This window comes from Pan troglodytes, chromosome 15 (genome assembly GCF_028858775.2).
Source record: "Pan troglodytes isolate AG18354 chromosome 15, NHGRI_mPanTro3-v2.0_pri, whole genome shotgun sequence".
NCBI classification, from domain to species: Eukaryota; Metazoa; Chordata; class Mammalia; order Primates; family Hominidae; genus Pan; species Pan troglodytes.
Window position 1 is genome coordinate 69,378,756 of NC_072413.2, and position 19,148 is coordinate 69,397,903.

At 39.1% G+C, this 19,148-nt stretch overlaps 1 protein-coding gene and 1 non-coding gene across 45 annotated transcripts in view; both read left to right on the top strand.

Moving 5' to 3' along the window:
- The window catches only part of SIPA1L1 (signal induced proliferation associated 1 like 1), a 417,177-nt gene that overhangs the window by 74,999 nt on the left and 323,030 nt on the right, over nucleotides 1–19,148 (top strand). For 25 of the 44 annotated variants that reach the window (XM_063792953.1, XM_063792964.1, XM_063792968.1 and 22 more), the window contains one exon: nucleotides 16,344–16,410. The exons of the other annotated variants lie outside the window; for them this stretch is intronic. The gene's annotated coding sequence lies outside the window, so the exon portion shown is untranslated. The remainder of the gene's footprint in view (nucleotides 1–16,343; nucleotides 16,411–19,148) is intronic. 44 annotated transcript variants of the gene reach the window in all.
- Nucleotides 722–791, top strand: LOC112205477 (small nucleolar RNA SNORD56). The gene has a single exon (XR_002939430.1). It is a non-coding gene; the product is annotated as a small nucleolar RNA SNORD56 (small nucleolar RNA).

Genomic DNA, 19,148 nt, shown 5'->3' on the forward strand with positions numbered 1-19,148 from the left:
CTAAGTTAAGCTCCTGAGCAGGTCATTTAAAAACTTCATGGAATCCTTCCAGCCTTCCAGTGCCAATGCCTCAGTCTCTCTCCTTGCCCTTCTAGTTGCTTCCATCAAATGAACTATTTTCTTTGCAGTTTGGTTGTTAGTGGAGTAGTGCTTTGTTAGTATTATTTGCCAAGTATTCAGACTTTCTTTTGTTCAGGCAGCCTTTTAATCATAAAAGCCACTATTTCATCTTGTTTGTACATCTTATGTAAGTACACAGGCATTTTTAGCATCTTAGGTGGCAGAGTTTGTGTTCTACTTTTAATTGACCTTTATAAGATGTGACAAATTCCCACACAGAGTTTCTTTTTTTCTTGAAAGGTTGATGGCCTAACTGGAATTAAATAACCAAAAAAAAATTTTTTTTTTTTTTTTTTTTGAGACGGAGTCTCGCTCTTTTGCTCAGGCCGGACTGCAGTGGCGCTATCTCTGCTCACTGCAACCTCCGCCTCCTGGGTTCACGCCATTCTCCTGCCTCAGCCTCCCGAATGGCTGGGACTACAGGCGCCTGCCACTGCACCCGGCTAATTTTTTGTATTTTTAGTAGAGACGGGGTTTCACCGTGTTAGCATAAATAACCAAAATTTAATTGCATTTCTTTAGATTAATTTTCAAAGGTTATTATTTTCCAGGTATTACTTGAAAGTTCTGAACTATTTTTGTGCATAAAATTATGTTTTCACTACAATCATGGCAATATTTTTTGTCAACAGCGGTTCACCTGTGAATGTTGATACTTTGGGTTTGAGTGAAAATGAATTGTAGCATTTTCTTTTGCATTAATAAATACCGTACTCAGTTAAACTACCTGATAGAATTACAAGTCCTCCAAGTTTCATTCAGATTAATGTATTCCCTGTATTTAAAAGTAGATAGTTACACATGAGCAGTGACTCCGAGTGACACGCCTTGTGTGACTCACACTTTTGGGATGCTGAGATTTGATGATCATCTTTGTAATCTCGGAATGACTGATAGCACACAAGTTCATGGATGCCAGAAATGATGTAGAAGTAGGCACCTGAGTTCCCTGGCTTTCTGAAGGGTGAGGCCAAAGCTAGATGACAGACACCAGATGGATAGTAAGGACAAAGTAGAACTTTGTGGTCTTTTGCTGTCCTTGAAGTGGTACCTATTTACACTTTGTGTCCTTGCTGCTTTTACATATCTTTCTCTGTGAATTAGGTTGTGAACTTTTCAAAAGGAAGTTCAAGATCATCATGATCTTTGGAGCTCCACAGCTTTTTGCTCAGAACCTTATACCGAATAGATGTTTCATAAGTGTTTGAATTAAAGTAAATACATACTCTTAAATAAAGTAATAATTGCACTTTAATTAAAATCTAACCTGTTTGGCTGGTGAGGGTGGAGATAGATCTCAGCTTTCATTGAGGAGTGGCAACTAAGTTTAGCACTTATTTTTGAGAATAAGGAAACACACAGCTGAAATCATGTCATTTAGGACTGACCACTATGATGCTCATAACATGTTCCTTGATGCATATTCAAGTCCTGTTTCAGCTGTGAACTTCTGCTTTTCAAGTTTTTGTTTTGTCACTAACCAAATGTTTCTTAAATTCTAGTGAAGGGAAGAGGGAGGCAGTTGATGATGTTTGTATTATCCACCCCATCCGTTTCCTGTAAATGAGAGCAGTTTCCACGTAGTGCCTTTTGCCTATGTAGTCAAAAGCACCATACTAATGTGGGCTCTGGTTCTTTCAGTGAGAAGAGAGTTAAGAATGCACTTTTGTTGCTGCTGTTGTTTTTGAAACAGGGTCTTGCTCTGTTGCCTAGGCTGGAGTGCAGTGGTACTATCGTAGCTCACTATAACCCTGAACCCCTGGGCTTAAGCAATCCTGACATCTTAACCTTCTGAGTAGCTTGGACCACAGGTGCACACCACCATACCTGGCTAGGTTTTAGAATTTTATTTTGTAGAGATAGGGCCTTGCTCTGTTGCCTAGGCTGTTCTTGAATCCCTGGCCTCAAACCATCCTCTCTTCTCTGCTCCCAAAGTGCTGGGATTACAGGTGCAGGTATAAACCACCACACCTTTTATTATTATTATTATTATTATTAATTTTATTTTTTTTTGAGATGCTTGCCCTGTCACCCAGGCTGGAGTGCAGTGGCGCAGTCTTGACTCACTGCAACCCCACCTCTCGGGTTCAAGCGATTCTCCTGTCTCAGCCTCCCGAGTAGCTGGTATTACAGGTGTGTACCATGACACCTGGCTGATTTTTGTATTTTTAGTAGAGACGGGGTTTCGTCATGTTGGCTAGCCTAATCTCTAACTCCTGACCCCAAGTGATCCACCCGCCTCGGCCTCACAAAATGTATTTTTTGTATTTTTTTTTAGAGTTGGGATTTCACCATGTTGCCCAGGCTGGTCTCAAACTCCTGGGCTCAGTCTGCCTGCCTGCCTTCACCTCCCAAAGTGCTGGGATTACAGGCATCAGCTGAGGTACCAGACCCAGCCCAAGAACTCACATTTTAAAGGTCTGAGCTTGCCATTAATATATCTTCTTGTCATCTTAATACCAAAAGTGACTTTTCTGGTGTGAAAAGTAGGTGGCATACTTTGTAAGGTGCCTTGAGAACCTGTGCTTTTCTCTAGGGGATTAGGACTATCTGTTCTGGAATTGTGCCATTTCAAGAAGTAAACCTACTTATTTTCATTTTAAAAATGGATTGAAGGCATCCACATAAACCATCTCGGGACTTAAGGCTATTTTGGCATCATTACATAAAGCATTTTTTATTTTTTTATCCTATCATATGGCACTTTTTATGAATTCATGCTTTGCAAAGGAGCAAATTGAATCTTAGGGAATGTTTGGTATTCACGTCAGCAGTGGCTGCCTTGGGTGGTCAAGCGGCACAGATAAGGCTGGAGGGATGTTGAGATTGTATGTATGTATGTGTTATTGATTCAAATATACTAGGAGGAATGAGTGTTGTGTTAACCTGTATAATATATACATATATATGTTAATATGTATATATGTTAATATATACATATTAAACATTACTGTTTTTAATTTTAAAATATTTCAAACAAACTGGAAAGGATAAGGAATAATATAATGCCTTCCAGCTTCATCAGATCTTAATGTTTTGTCGTATTTGCTTCAGGTCTTAAAACATTTTGGAAAAAGTTGAAGCTCCCCTTTTCTACCCTCCTGATTCTGTGCTTCTGTTGGAGTGCATATCACTTGATGGCTTCTAAGACAAATGCTAAATTCTTGTCAGATTACACAGTGAGTAGTAGAGTGGTGGTTTCCTTTAGGGAAATGAAATTTATGTACCTCCCATTTTCAGGTTGCACTTACTGCAGCAGCCTCCACAACGAAGGAGCAGTGCTTCCAAAGAGGTTTAGTGAGCATGATATGGGGTCATTGAGCAAAATGAGAAGAGTATGTATTTTGAAAAGTAAATTCGATTGCTTATGGGTATTCATCTTCTGATTTGTTGTTTAGCTTAAGCAACATTTCAGAGCCACTAAGTAGTTTGTTCAGATTACTGTTAATCTGCTCAAATGCCCGAAGAGTCACTAAAACTGATGTGTTTCCAAGATGATTTTGTGCTGTAGTTTCCAAGGGTGTTCTTCTCAAGTTACGCTGACTTGGCTAGTTTTAGTACTTTTCCTTGAACATTGCCTCCAAGTTGATGGGATTCTGAATACCTCTTTTTTACTTTCTTTATTCTTTTTTGGATAAATATAAAATAAAAAGGCTGCTTTTTTTTTTTTTTAGTGTTACTTAAAAGCTGTCTGATTTAATTGTATGATGTATTTTTCTTTGTTGTTCGTCTGTTTGTTCAACTCTGCAGTTATATTAAACTTTATCATGTTTTACAATCAGAATTTAGTTTTGATAGGTTCCGGAAAACAGAAAGAAACATACCTGTCCTGAAATGTAGCTTTTTTGTGTGTGCTCTAAAACATTTTTCTTTATATTACTTTCCTCAGTTAGTGTTCCCATTTAACCCAATATTTTTTAGCAAAAGTTATATTTAGTTAAGGCAGATAGGCATAACTAAAAATATAAAATGTTAAATGAATGCTAAGAAAAAAATTAACTTTTGGTAAGTTATATATCATAATTAAGGAAAAACCAGAAAAACAGAAATAAAAAAATTTACCAGTAATCTTATCACTCATAAATATAAGATTTTTTATTTGTGTGTTTTTCCAGTTTTTTTCTGAAAAAATATAAAATATGCATTTTAACAGTTTGTTCTTAATAACATGCATTTTTATGTAGCATTGTCAACAGTAAACTAATAATTTATAAATTATGCCTAAATTACAATTATTGTAAATAATATAAGGTGGAGGCTGCATAATACAATGGTAGAAACTTAGGCTTTGTATCAAGCGACTTAGGGTGGGATCCCTGCTTGTCCCGTTATTAAGTTAGCTGTATGACGTTGGCCAAGTTACTTAACTGTTAGGAGTCTTTTCTCAAATAAAAAAAAAAAATATGGCTAATAATTACCTTGCAAGAGTATTATAGGAATTAGATGAAATAATGAGTCTCATTCATTCGTACAGTGCTGGGAACACACTGAAAATTAACTTATTATTGAGAGGCAATATATTGATGGCATTGTATAAAAAAGGCAAGGATTTGGAATAGGATTGTCTTGGGTTTAAATAACAGTGCCACCACTTCTTAATTTATCTTGGGTAAATTTTTTTTTTTTTTGAGACAAGGTTTCTCTCTGTCTCCCAGGCTGGAGTGCAGTGGTGCAACCTCAGCTCACTGTAACCTCCGCCTCCCGGGTTCAAGTGATTCTCTTGCCTCAGCCTCCCGAGTAGGTGGGATTACAGGTGTGAACCATCACACCTGGCCAATTTTTGTATTTTTAGTAGAGATAGGGTTTCACCATATTGGCCAGGCTGGTCTTGAATTCTTGGCCTTATGTGATCTGCCCGCCTTGGCCTCTCAAAGTGCTGGGATTACAGGCATGAGTCACTGTTCCTGGCCTTGGGTAAGATTTAAAACTTCACTGATTATTATACTCCTTCCTAAAATAGAGATAATGCCCATGTCCTAGGATTGTTGTATTGGTTATATGATGTAAAGAATATGTGCCTGGCATATTGGAGACACTATCATTATTATTTATAAGGGAAATTACTTAATTGGAAGACAATTAGATATTTGCTATTTAAAATTAATATCAAGGAGGAAGTTTCTAGATGTCCTAGATTTTATTTTTACTATTATAATAGTATTTGTGGTTATTGAGGACTGTGTGAACAGTTTTATAACTGCCGCTGTCCCCCTCTCCCTCCACATTTGGAATAGGTAGCCATCTTTAAAATAACATGTAAAGATGCACGTTTTTGAGAGACCTTCACATGAGTAATGAAAAGCTTCTGAATATAATTATATATATTGAAATATGTGCCCCTATTAATGCCACTTATATGTTCATTGTAGATCATCTGTCTCCATTCTTCTTAAACTGGGTATCTTTCATAGCAGTGCCAAACAGACTTTTCATGTACTTCTCTGCCTCAATATTTTCTTTTTGAGTTTAAGTTTTAGAAGTACCAATTCATATTCCTTCTTTTTGCTAGCACAGTGTTCCTATTAGTTATTTACATATATGTATAATGAGTTTGAAAAATGTTACATAAAAAGAATCTTGGCCTGGCGCGGTGGCTCACGCCTGTAATCCCAGCACTTTGGGAGGCCAAGGCGGGTGGATCATGAGGTCGGGAGTTTAAGACCAACCTGGCTAAGATGTTGAAACCCCGTCTCTACTAAAAATACAAAAAAATTAGCTGGGCATGGTGGCAGGCACCTGTAATCCCAGCTACTCAGGAGGCTGAGGCAGGAGAATCGCTTGAACCCAAGTGGCAGAGGTTGCAGTAAGCCAAGATTGCACCACTGCACTGCAGCCTAGGTGACAGGCTGAGACTCTGTCTCAAAAAAAAAAAAAAAAAAATCTTAATCATATTGTTTTCACATTCTACTTTTTTAAAATGGCTGTCCTTTTTATCAATTTATACTTCAGTGTTAGATCATAGAAGCAGTACCCTTCAAAATTAAATTCTGAGTAATTTTATTGTGAGGTTATAGAAAATGAGCTTGTGGATGGGTGAGCTCAAGCCAGCTGTGCAGCTTGTCTGAGTTGATGGTCTGGTTTGTAGTCTGGTTGCCAGTCCCAGTCTTCTGCTAACACTTCAGTATGATCACTGTATTTCCTCCTGTAGGCCACCTGGTGCCTTGCCTCTGAAACTACTCTTTTATATCTATTATAGGATGAAGCTTACTTTCCCTTGACTGCACACACACACACATACCCACCCACCCACCCACCCACCCACATCACAGTGAAGAGACTGTTTTGGTTTCAGTTAAAGTCAGTAAATTAATACTTAAAATTTATAGTTTCATGACTTTTGCCAGAAAGCTAAAAATTCTGTTTTGAAGGTTGGCACTCAGGGGTGTAACTATAGTCAACTTTTTGTAAATTTGCATTGGATTGGCTTGCTTAAAAATAACTTTGGTAACCAAAAAGCATTCTTTTAGTATTTTAGGATAAAGATCAGGTAAAGGCAACTCACTTTTATCTGAAAATTTTAAAAGCATGTCTAGGCCAGGTGCCGTGGCTCCTACCTGTAATCCCAGCACTTTGTGGGCAGATCATCTGAGGTCAGGAGCTCGAGACCAACCTGGCCAACATGGTGAAACCCTGTCTTTACTAAAAATACAAAAATTAGCTGGACTTGATGGCAGGCGCCTGTAATCCCAGCTACTCAGGAGGCTGAGGTAGGAGAATCGCTTGAACCCAGGAGGTGGAGGTTGCAGTGAGAAGAGATTGCACCACTGCACTGCACTCCAGCCTGGGCTACAGAGCCCAAGGTTCTAGGGGGAAGAACCATTTTTCCCCTTCAAGTTTATTAAAGGACAAGGTGTTTTCTGATTTCACTTAAGTTATACATTTTTATTGTAAGTTTCAGTACTAGGACCAGCCTAACAGTAGGCATGTATTAACTATTAATTTGTTACAGGCCTTGAATTACATTTAGCATTGCAAGGCCGTCCATTTAAATTCTGTTATTTGATCCTAACAATAATTTTGTGAGTTAGGTAGGAAAGAACTTCATTTTTACAAAGAACTTAGTAGAATTCCTTGGGCACCATTAAATGATGGTTCTGGGGTTTGAATTTAGGACGTCTAGCTCCAATTCCATACTTCTTGTGCAGTGTCATGCAGCTTTCCCATACCGATCTGCAAATGTTTTGGTTCTTGGTATTGTAATAGTTCATTCATTCAACAGAGTTTTTAATGAATGTACAATTTTAAGCTCTAGGCATTTAAGGATGAATAAGAAGACAAGGTTTCCACCTTGAGGAAGACTCAGTAAATAAACAAGTATCAAAAGTAATTATTGTGCCTATGGTAACAATGATTGGTACATAGTAGGTGCTCAGTAAATGCTTATTGCACAAATGAATGAGTGAGCAAAGTGGTAAAAAGGTAATAACAAGTGAGGGTAGCTGCTTAAGTACATAGATTGACCAGGAAAGGTCCTTCTGAGGAAGTGACACCTAAGCTAGGCAAAGAACATTTTTCACAAAAGGACCAGTGCAGGCCGAGGACCTGAGGCAGGAAAGAACTTGGCTCATTGGAAGGCATCAAAGATGGCCAGTGGAGCTAAAGTGAGTATGCTGGGGAGACAGAGGTTCCAGATGAAATTGAAGAGAAATAACTAATCATGTAGCTCCTTATAGACCATAGCAAGAAACTTGGCTCCTACTCTAATGTTGGGGGACAGTTCTCCACTTGTCTCTTGTGTTTGTACATTGACTGTCTTTCTTCTGGATGATCTTTTCAAGGATGATTTGTATAGTGAATGGCCTTGGAAGAGAAAGAGAATGCCTCTTCTGGGGTAAAGGCCAGGCAAGCTTACTGCCCATTACAAAATATTTCAGTTCACTAAGCTCGGAGTTACTCTACTGTGACACAACCTGCTATTGTGCTGAGGTCATCTTGTTCTCTTTGTGTCACCTGGTGGGAATTGAGGCTTAAGGGACTAGCACCAAAAAATACTGATACTTTGGCCACTGCTACTGCTGTAATGATGTCTTTTGTCTCTGACCCTGGAGTCTCATGTCTTCCACAGGCATCTATATAGCTGTGTGGCAGGCTAACTTGTTATCTCACATGTAGGGCAGAATTTTTACATTCTTCACATTTCTTGATATCTGAGGCCATGGGAACACGTTAGAGGCTTTTAAGCAGGGGAATAGTAAGATGTAGTTTACTAACCTTTTAACAAGTCAGTCTGACTACTCTGTGGAAAATGATCATGGGCAGAAAGAAGATTAATGAGGAATCTGGGGTAGCTGTCTCGTCGAGAGATAACAATGGCTTCAACCAATGTGAAGACAGTGGAGATGGAGAGAAGTAAAGGAGTTAAGATGGTCTTTGGGAGGTAGAATTTATAGATCTTCACAGAATGGATGTGGGGTGTGAAAGAAGAATGTAAATGAATTGTAGGTTTTTGGCTTGAGCAACTGGGAAGATGAACTTCTGCTGAGATGGAGAAGCCTCAAAAATGAAGATAACTAACCTATAAAAATTTCTAATATGCTGTATATATTGCAAGGTTATAATGATTATATGGGTGCCACTGACATCTTGTCATCACTTCTTTGCCTTTTTTTTCAGCCATTTCATTTGCTTGTCTCTGTCTTTGCAGAAATTTTATGTTTAGAATTGCAGGGACAGGAAGAATAAGAATAATTTTTATGACTTGGGGTCAAAGAACCATTGGGATGTGCTTTTCTGGGAAGAACACCTTTCTCGTGTCTTCATGGTTATCAAATCAATATTTAAGATAAGAAATACAATTCTTGTGGTCCCTTGATAAGAGGGTTGCCTCAATAACAGTAAATTAGATTACCTTGGGGGGATTTATTTTTTAATAAGCCATATTGATTTTTACCCAAAATTCATTATCTAGGAGTTTACAAAGAAATTCTTCAGTATGTTTCAGGATTTTCCCATTTTTGAAGTTGAAGTAATATATTTTTTCTTTTCTAGATTTTAAGTTTGTTTTAAAGCTGGGCTATTCTCCTTTAATTTTCAAGGATAATTGTTAGTTGTGTTGTGACCACTTAGGCTTAATGCAGTAGGATGAACGAAACAAGTGCCTGTGGATGAATTTATTCAGCATTCTTCATTGAGATATTCTTTGGGATAACTTCTTATCTTTATAATGCCAGGTGCTGATTTCATTAGCACCTGATCACTTTTCATAAAGAAAGTAACTAAAGTAGCTGGGCGCGGTGGCTCACACCTGTAATCCCAACACTTTGGGAAGCCCAGGCAGCCAGATCACCTGAGGTCAGGAGTTCAAGACCAGCCTGGCCAAAATGGAGAAACCCTGCCTCTACTAAAAATAAAAAAAATTGGCTGGGTGTGGTGGCGCGTGCCTGTAATCCCAGCTACTCGGGTGGCTGAGGCAGTAGAATTGCTCAAATCTGGGAGGTGGAAGAAAGTAACTAAAAAGCTTTTAATAAAAAATACTCCTCACCTTGTACGATTGTGTGTTAAATGCTTTCCATTTTTATCTATTGAGATTTATTTTTGATTTTGCTTCTCACCTGCTTATTGTATTTAGAGGATGAATTTACATGCCTTTGCTTTGATATACTGTAGACAGTTTTAGGCTGCAACACGAAGTTTGCATGAGTTTTGAATTTTCTTTTCTTTTCTTTCTCTTTTCCTTCCTTCCTTCCTTCCTTCCTTCCCTCCCTCCCTCCCTCCCTCCCTGCTTCCCTTCCCTCCCCTCCCTTTCTTCTCTCCCTCCCTCCCTTCCCTCCATTCCCTTCCCTCCCCTCCCTTCCTTCCCTCCCTTCCCTTCCCTCCCTCCCAGGGTCTCACTTTGTTGCCCAGTTTGGAGTGTAGTGGCATGATCAGGGCTGACTGAAGCCTGGAACACCTGGGCCCCAATGATCCTCCCATCTCAGCCTCCCAAGTAGCTGGGACTACAGGCGTGTGCCACCACACCTGCCTAATTTATGTTTTTTGTAGAGACAAGGTTTCGCCATGTTGTCCAGGCTGGTGAATTATTTTTATACCATTTTGTATGTCCTTTTATTTCTTTTATACTGTAGCATTTTCTTTGGTGTATGGCCTTGTTTCTAGACTTTTTCTTTTTAGAAAGGAAAGGTTGACAGCAGGGGGAGATGGAGCTTAGCAGGATTTTTTGTTTTGTTTTGTTTTTTTGTAGGCGAAGCTAGGCTTAAAATTATCTTGGATTCAATTATATTCCACCAGTGATGGAAAGTCAACAATGGAAAGACTTGATTTCCTTTTAAATATAGTCTTAGAAAAGATGAACTAAGGTTACAAAATCATCAGTGCTGATCATGAGATTTTTCCAGGTGATGTGAGTTGTTATTAATGACTTCGATGGGTTCTGGAGATACCTCTACCAGAAATGCAGTTAGAATACAGTTATTTCTGATGTTTTGAGAAGACAATAATATTTTTTTTGCTTCTGTTATCTTTTTATGTAGTTCCATCTTTTTAGTTTTTAGAAATCAGTTTTAAAACATCCTCAGATAGTAGAGTGGTATTTAAGCTTCCCAAGTGTCTGGTCTTTGCTACAGAGAAGCATTGTTCTGCTTTCGTATTCCTTTATATGAATTCTTCAAAGAGACTCAAATTTTGTCACTAATTTCATGTTTCATGCTGTGGGCTAAGCAGTTTATAGTTTTACCATATTTAGGCTAGGTTTAGAATTTTACGAATGGTTTGCTGGTCTTCTGTCTCCTGTCCCCCAGTTTCAGAATAAAAGAAAACAAAAACAACGAGTAATAAGATTTTCCCAGGGCCTTTACTGAATTGGGCCTGACTTGGTAGCCTGTGGAATGTGATGGGGACTCTCGCTCGAGGATTGTTCACATAGCTCTTGCAGTGCCAAGCAGAGCCCAGGTTTGTGCCTCCACCCCCTTTCCCCTTTCCTTGCTTTCAGGAAGATTTTTCCCCCCCCTGGTTTTGGAACTACACTTGCCTTTACTCAAAACTCTCTGGGAAATGGTTTAGAAGTACAGTAGGAGTCTCTTCCTTAGAAGCCACCAGTTGGTTCAGAATCACAGCTGCATTTCTCCTGCCTGTCTTTTCTCTGTGTTGAGGAAGGGAGTGAGCAGGAAGAGACTGGAGTCAGACAGCTGTGGGCTTGCATCTGAGCACTTGCTTATTAGTTGTGTGACCACAGGCAATGGGCTTAACCTTTTTAGCCCTCAAATCTCTGATGTAAAATCGGGATCCTCCTAAAGACCTCCTCATGGTTTGGTGAGGCTCAGATCTTGTATGTCGAGGAACTCGTGCTTAGCATTTGCAGGTTTTACTTTGAAGCTACTGTGTGTTCCCCTGTGATCCCCTCCTTCTCTTTCCCTCTGGAAATAACACTGTCCTGAACTGCAGGTTCAACATTCTGTTGCTTTTTAAAGTGAGTATATCTGTAAGTAATATATTCTTAGTTTTGCCCATTTGGGCTCTGTAAAAATGGTGTCTTCTTACATGTAGTCTATAAATAAGGGTGCCTCATCGGAACCAGGTGAGTGTAGAACTCTTGGCTCTCCACCTGGCCTTTGATGATGGGATGTGGGTGTGGGGTTGAAGATTTTTTTTCCGTGGTGTGGCTAGAGTAGAGTGGTTTTTGTCTAAAACTTTTTGTTTTGCCAGGCCACCCCCTTATGGGTCCTTTGGTTAGAGAGACTGGCTCTTTCTGATACAGGATCACAGGTAGGGAAGGCATTATATGACATGTGGTGTGAGGGATAAATCCAATAAATAAACATTGAAGTTAATGGGAGCCAGATTTACTACTCTTACAGGGAAGGGAAAGGTGAAAACTAGGTTTCACCTTTAGTAAAAGGACTGGGTCCTTTTGGAGAAAGGACCTTTTAGTAAAAGGATTGGGCTAATCAGAGAAAGTCAAATCTGGTCTGTAAAGTAGATGACTATATAACATCAGTGTTAATTTCTGGTTTTTGATGGTCATCATTGTAGTTTTGTAGGAGAATGCCCTTGTTATAGAAATTACTCACTAAACTCTGGGAGTGATAGGCCATCACATTGGCTACTTAGTCTCAAATAGTTCAGGGAAAAAAAAGTTATCTGTAGTGTTCTTGCAACATTTTTGTAGGTTGGTCTGAAGTTATAAAGTAAAACAAAACAAAACTTTTCATAATTGACTTAGTAACAGAATTGTTAGCTTATCAAAGTCATTTATAAGGTTTACGGGGCTTGCTTTTTGGGCTGCCTTGTCTTGAAACTACCCGACCATGGTGGCCTTCCTGTTATTATACATCTTGATTTGTCTTTCGATATGCTGTTTTTTAATATTTATAATCATCACATTAATACATTCTTGGCTCATTATTTATTTCCTTCATCTGTTTTGCCTTTGTGCCAAACTGCTTCTTTGAATGGAAAGTGTAGTTTACAAAAATATGGCACCTCATTGTATTCAATGACAATACTGTATTTAATTTTAACTTACTTTGTATATGCTATTCTTTTCTTCTCAATCCGCTGGTGAGCCATTAAAGCAATTTCTTATTTCATCACACTATGTCTACCTTCGTACTAAGCGTATTTCAGTAGGCTTTTAGTTTACTTTTCAAAGTGCTGGGCTGTTGATTGCATGTCTTAGAATTTCAAATTTTCAGAAAGTATAAGCAGGGTGAGGGGCATTTGGTAGAGTGGTGGATGTGATGCTCTAGCTAATTCATAATCTAGTCAGCTCACATACATATTTGTGAATGGTTGGCCCCTAAATGTTTAGGGTTAAACATATGGGTTGAGTTTTCCTTATCCAAAATGCTTGGGACCGGAAGTGTTTAGGATTTTTTATTTTTTTGGATTTTGAAATATTTGTAGTGTACTTACCAGTTCAGCATCCCTGATCGGAAAACCTGAAATCTGAAGTGCTCCAATGAGCATTTCCTTTGAGCACTAAAAGTCACGTTGGCACTAAAAACGTTTCAGATTTTGGAGTATTTCCGATTTCATGTTTTCAGATTAAGAATACTCAGCCTTGGATGAAGATGGTTCTAGTTCACAAAATTGTGTGAGTCAGGGTGGGGGGTAAGGGTAGCTATAGGGAGAAGGTTCATTGTCAGAATAGTGTTCTTTCTGTGAGAACATTACATGCAAATTGTCTCTTTGGCAGAATCTCCCCTTTTCCTTTGGTACAGAAAACCATAGGTTAAATACATAGAATTCCTTCCCCCCTCCCTCCATACCTGTCTTTCTTTGAGGCGACTTAGATCCATCATAGGGCTTGTTTTCCTTAAATAGGCTGGAGGTCAAACTTCTCTTTAGCAGTTATACTAATTTTCATATTTCTCAGAATGATCAGGGAAAAGAACTTTTGAAAACTCAGGGTGGTAGTTACATTGCACTTTGTATATGCCCACACATCAGACTTTTCTTTAGCATTTTGTTTTTTTTCTTGCTGCTTTTACAGTGTAGGTGGCCTTCTCCTGATTGCTTTTGACAGGAAATTGAGCAACCTTTCTTTTTTGGAACTGAATATATTTTACTGCTAAGAGAGGGAAAAAATGTTTATGTTTTGAAACTTTATTATGAGTTTTTATTTAAAGACTTACTTAAATCTAGAAAAAGGGGATAGAGGTTAAATTTCATATCGTGCACTACAACTTCTGAACCTTCCTAGTAATTTCTGGGCTTTCCTTTCTTTGTAGCATTGCTTTGTTCTCTTAGCCATTGATGGATATTGAGAAGTTGTCCTTGAACCTGTCATTATTTTTCTAGCTCTTAACTGGGGCTGCCTTCCCCAGTTGTCTTCTCTGTAGTGGAGGTGTGGTAGTCTCTACACTGATTTCACAGGCACCTTGAATCTAGAACTTATGTTAGCCTCTTCTACTCCGTTTCAGCTTTGGATAAGCATAGCATTCAGCAAAGCTTCCCAAGGAGTTGGCTGGGCCAGAGGTTGCAATGAGTGGGAGCTCCCGACTGGAGTCCTGCCTTTGGCACAGGTTCTACCTGGACTGCCAAACCTTCTGGTGCTTTGGGGTACGAGCACCGGTCTTTGCCCCACTACCCACAGCCCCTGGCCCGCTTGCTGCTTCAAGTTACTGTAGTTCAGCCTGATTTGGGTAGTTCCTGTGTACACTGAGGATTCAGAAGACAAAGTCAGACTTTAATTAGAATAAGCCCATTTGCCACATATGGAAATCTTGTTCAGTTAGAATGGAGTAATTCTGATGGAATCTTTCTAAGTGTGTTCATAAATCCTGTCCTTTTGCTTGAGTTTAAAATTTGCATGTTTATTCATGTTCCTAAGTGGATTACTACTGCAGATCAGCTGCCAGCCATGTCTTATTTATATAATTAGTTATAGCTCATTAGTTAAAGATTAACAAAACGAAGTACATATTTTGAGTGTTATAGATTTCTTCACCTATTCTATGGGTGCAAGCTGCAGGCCAGTTGTGTAAAAACAGCAAGTTTTGTTATCTTAGATATCTGACTCTCAGAATATCTTTTAGAGCAAGCTTGTCCATCCTGCAGCCCACGAGCCACATGTGGCACAGGATGGCTTTGAATGCAGCCCAACACAAACTTGTAAACTTTCTTAAAACATTATGAGACTTTATTGCAATTTTTTTAAAGCTCATCAGCTATCGTTAGTGTATTTTATGTGTGGCTTAAGACAATTCTTCTTCCACTGTGGCCCAGGGAAGCCAAAAGATTGGACATTCCTTCTTTAGAGGTTTATTTTACCCACGGTTTTCTTCTGATATTTGTACGATTTGGTTATGGTGGTGTAGGAAAGGCCTGTTGCGGGGTCTTACCGAGCTCTGTTCTACCGTATTACATGAGATCATAGTGTGAGGGCATGATAGGCCCTTGGTAAGTCTTGTTTGAAGTGCTTTTTTATTTAGCTGAATAAAAGGTGGGAGGCCTAATGTCCGGGGTGATAGGCTGGGAAGAGGAACTTCCCCTTTTGTCTTCAGTAGGAATTGGGAATATCTGTGAGTGAAACTAAGTTCTGATGATTTTTATTCTTCTTAGCTTCCATTTTATGTGATTGGGAACAGAGTTTGGCAATTACATAGTTTGAAATAGTGTTTAAAATTATTTATTGGAAGCTCTTATGGACGTGTCTGACTTATTTAATACATTTTAGAAATTGGTACATGTGCTGTAGATGATTACTATTGGGCATGTGTGTGGGTATTCTTTTAACCAATAAGCTTAGCATTCATAGGAAATACAACCATGGTGGGAGCTTAGTAGGTGATCTGAAATGAGCAGTGTGAGAATTGTGGAATTTCCAAATATGCAGTGTTTGGTTTCTTCGGAACAGGGTTTCTAAACCTCACCAGTATTTTCGCTTTAGGCAGGATAATTCTTTGTTGGAGGGGACTGTCCTGTGCATTGTAAGATGTTTAGTGGCTTCCCTGGTTTTTGTGTATTACATGCCAATAGTGTACCCACCCCCCACTTCACTTGTGATGACCAAAAATGTTACCAGATGTTGCAAGATGTCACCTGTGGGTACAAAATTGCTCCCTGTAGAGAATTAGTATTTTGGAATAGTGATTCCCATAGGCATGTGATGGACCAACTCATCAAAATCACTTTGTTGTTGTTGTTGTTTTTTCTTCTATACATACAGCTTCCAGGGTGAGATCTTTGAGTAGCAGTCTGTGGACAGACTGAATGAATAGCCAAGCAAGAATTTGTTGTTTAAGTGGGAATGGCTGTTGGTTGGCTTAAATTTAAATATGTGTTGAGGCGGGGCATAGTGCAGTGGCTCACGCCTGTAATCCCAGCATTTTGGGAGGCTGAGGCGGGTGGATCACCTGAGGTGAGGAGTTCAAGATTAGCCTGGCCAACATGGTGAAACCCCGTCTCTGCTAAAAACACAAAAATTAGCCGGTGTGGTGGTGCACACCTGTAATCCCAGCTACTCAGGAGCCTGAGGCAGGAGAATTGCTTGAACCCAGGAGGCAGAGGTTGCAGTGAGCTGAGATCTTGCCACTGTACTCCAGCCTGGGCGACAAGAGCAAAACACCGTCTAAAAAACAAAAGCCCAATAAATGTGTATTGAGCTGCACATAAAGAGATTACCAATTAAAGAAGGTTTTAGAGACAAAGTATAAAATTTCATAATTGTGATTTGATTAGTAGTGGTGATTTTTTCTCCCCTTTTACTTACTATGAGTTATAGTTGTGTGTTTTTCAAAATTTGGAAATAACTACTAATAAAGTTCATAATTATTTTAATCTAGGTTTTGAGAGATTACCTGAAGTTGCACTCAAAAGCAAGATATACTACTAACTTTGAAATGGAATAAGGTGAGTTGGTGGATTAGTTCCAAAGTCACATTGCGGGGAGGAAATGTCACTCAAATTGTCATTCTTAGAAGACCTGCTATTTGGCCAGGCGCTGTGGCTCACGCCTGTAATCCCAGCACTTCGGGAGGCTGAGGTGGATGGATCACCTGAGGTCAGGAGTTTGAGAACATTCTGACCAACATGGTGAGACCCTGTCTCTACTAAAAATACAAAAATTAGCTGGGTGTGGTGGCACACACCTGTAATCCCAGCTACCTGGGAGGCTGAGGCAGGAGAATTGCTAGAACCCAGGAGGTGGAGGTTGCAGTGAGCCGAGATTGTGCCATTGCACTCCAGCCTGGGGGACAGGGCGAGACTCCATCTCAGGGAAAAAAACAAAAACAAAAAACCCTGCTCTTTATAGCAGAATTTTGATTTATCAAATGTCCGATATTTTCTGCCCACTGGCTTTTCCCTTTTTGAAGTGGAAAAGGAAAATATGGGAAATGCTTGTGCAGTTTTAGTCATTGATTTCTGAATTCAGTGTTGTCATCTTTGCAGATGAAATAGTTTGGATAATTTTCTGGCTACTTAAGAAGGTTTTCTGTTACATGTTTATGTTTTCCCTCCATAGTGAATGCATTTAAAATCTTCTCTATGTTTCTTGAAATTAGGTGAGAGCTTATACTTCAACCCATGTTCTAAGAATCTTGTTAACTCTAATGCATTGGTGTATAGTTTGGGGTGCCAAGCTTTTCCTGAATAATTGAGAAATGATCAGATGATCTACCCTTTGACTGACGTATACTGGTATATGCATTACTATTGCTCTTCGAGTGACTGTACTGGCTTACTCATTTCTTAAACATTTTAAACAATTACAAAAGGATATTCTTTTATTGAGAAAAACAACAGCTTAATGCAGATTAAGGGAGATGCATTTTATACAGGCCAAAAATACTGTCATATGTTAAATTCTGGGGTTGTGTAGGTTTCATTATACTTAACCTTGATCTCAGCCAGATGCTGAAACAAAGACCTTGGAGTTTTTCTCATTTGTTGCTTTGTCAGAAGAAAATTTCCTAAGGAGTCAGCTCTTCTGGAGTGACTGCATCCTATAACGGATGGTCAAGTTATCTGACCATCTCCCCTCCATAAACCTTTGTGCAGAGCTTAGGGGATGGGTAATTGGAGCACTGCTTTTAAAGTGGCTTGCTATTTGTGACCTTCCTTGAATTTCAGTAAGGGAAATTTGGGAATTATTATCTCTGAAAATGTTTTTAAAGTACATTAGGGCACTTTTCTGGGTTACATTTATTTGACCGTTCCCAGCATCATTCTTCTTTAATAGAGGTGGAATCTAAGATTTTTAGATATCTGTAATTTTTAGCCATTTGAAAAATCCAGGCTTATAATAGCAACACAACTGAAAAACTGTCTTTGAAAACATAACATCTTTGGAACTGCCAAGAATTGCTTAATGGTGAAGCAAGCAGCCTGCAGGAATGCTCTGTGAATGTAGCTCTGCTCTGGTACTTCGAGAGGGAAGAAAAATCAGTACATATTATTGAGTGCCCTGTGATTTTTACCTCAACCTTGGAAGCTGTTTTTCTAGATATACTTTTTTTTCCCTCCAGAATAGCTATATGTTATTGAAATGTGCACCTTCAGTGCAGTTCTCAAATGTCTTAATTATTTTTTTTTTTTTTTTTGAGATGGGATCTCACTCTCTCTCCCAGACTGGAGTGCAAAGGCATGATCTCGGCTCACTGCAACCTCTAACTCCCAGGTTCAAGCGATTCTCCCGCCTCAGCCTCCCAAGTAGCTGGGATTACAGGCGTGTGCCTCCACACCCAGCTAATTTTTGTATTTTTAGTAGAGATGAGGTTTCGCCATGTTGGCTAGGCTTGTCTTGAACTCTTGACCTCAGATGATCGGCCTGCCTCGGCTTCCCAAAGTGTTAGAATTACAGGCGTGAGCCACCATGCCCGGATGTATTAATGGTATTTTAATAATAACTCTTGGTTGATAAACTTAAACATGACAGTTTTGAGCAGGCACCTTAAGTTCTGTATACTACCGTGAGGCCAGGCACTTGTTTAGCTTCTGTGTCATATAGCTACCCCTTGTATTTTGTTCTTTTTTTTTTTTAGTATAATAAATCTATAGTTTTATTAACACAGAAACTGATAGTGTGGTATGAGGTTTACGTTTAAACAAAGTTTTCACAGAAATCTAACACATGCCTAAAAAGATTTTACAATCTAGCTCTAGATGCAAGTCCAGACAATATCAGGAACTGATGGATCTCATGACTCAAGACAGAGCATTTTGGGTTTCAGTTACTTGTTAGGATTTCTTAAAAATGGTTTTTGTTTTTTTTTTTATGGGTTTTAATACTCCTTGTCTTTTGAATTGAGTTGCTTCGTTTGATAACTTGAACCTCTGGGCACTGAAATATCTTTTAATAGAAGTGATATCTGGTAATGCTGGTACAGTATCTCTAATAGGTTAGGTGGGAGATTCTTCTGTTATACATCCATTCTTACTCAGGTCTCCTCAGGCAACACAGGAGGAGGCCATGACTCAACAGTTCTCCCAACCTGTTGGTGACATGACTCTTCGCCTTCTAAGTGTATACTTCCTTCCTAAGTGCTATTTCTCTACTTAAGGGATATCTAAAACAATTTCTATACTCTAAAAGAAAGAAAAATCTACACACACACACACACACACGCACACACACACACAACCTTGTA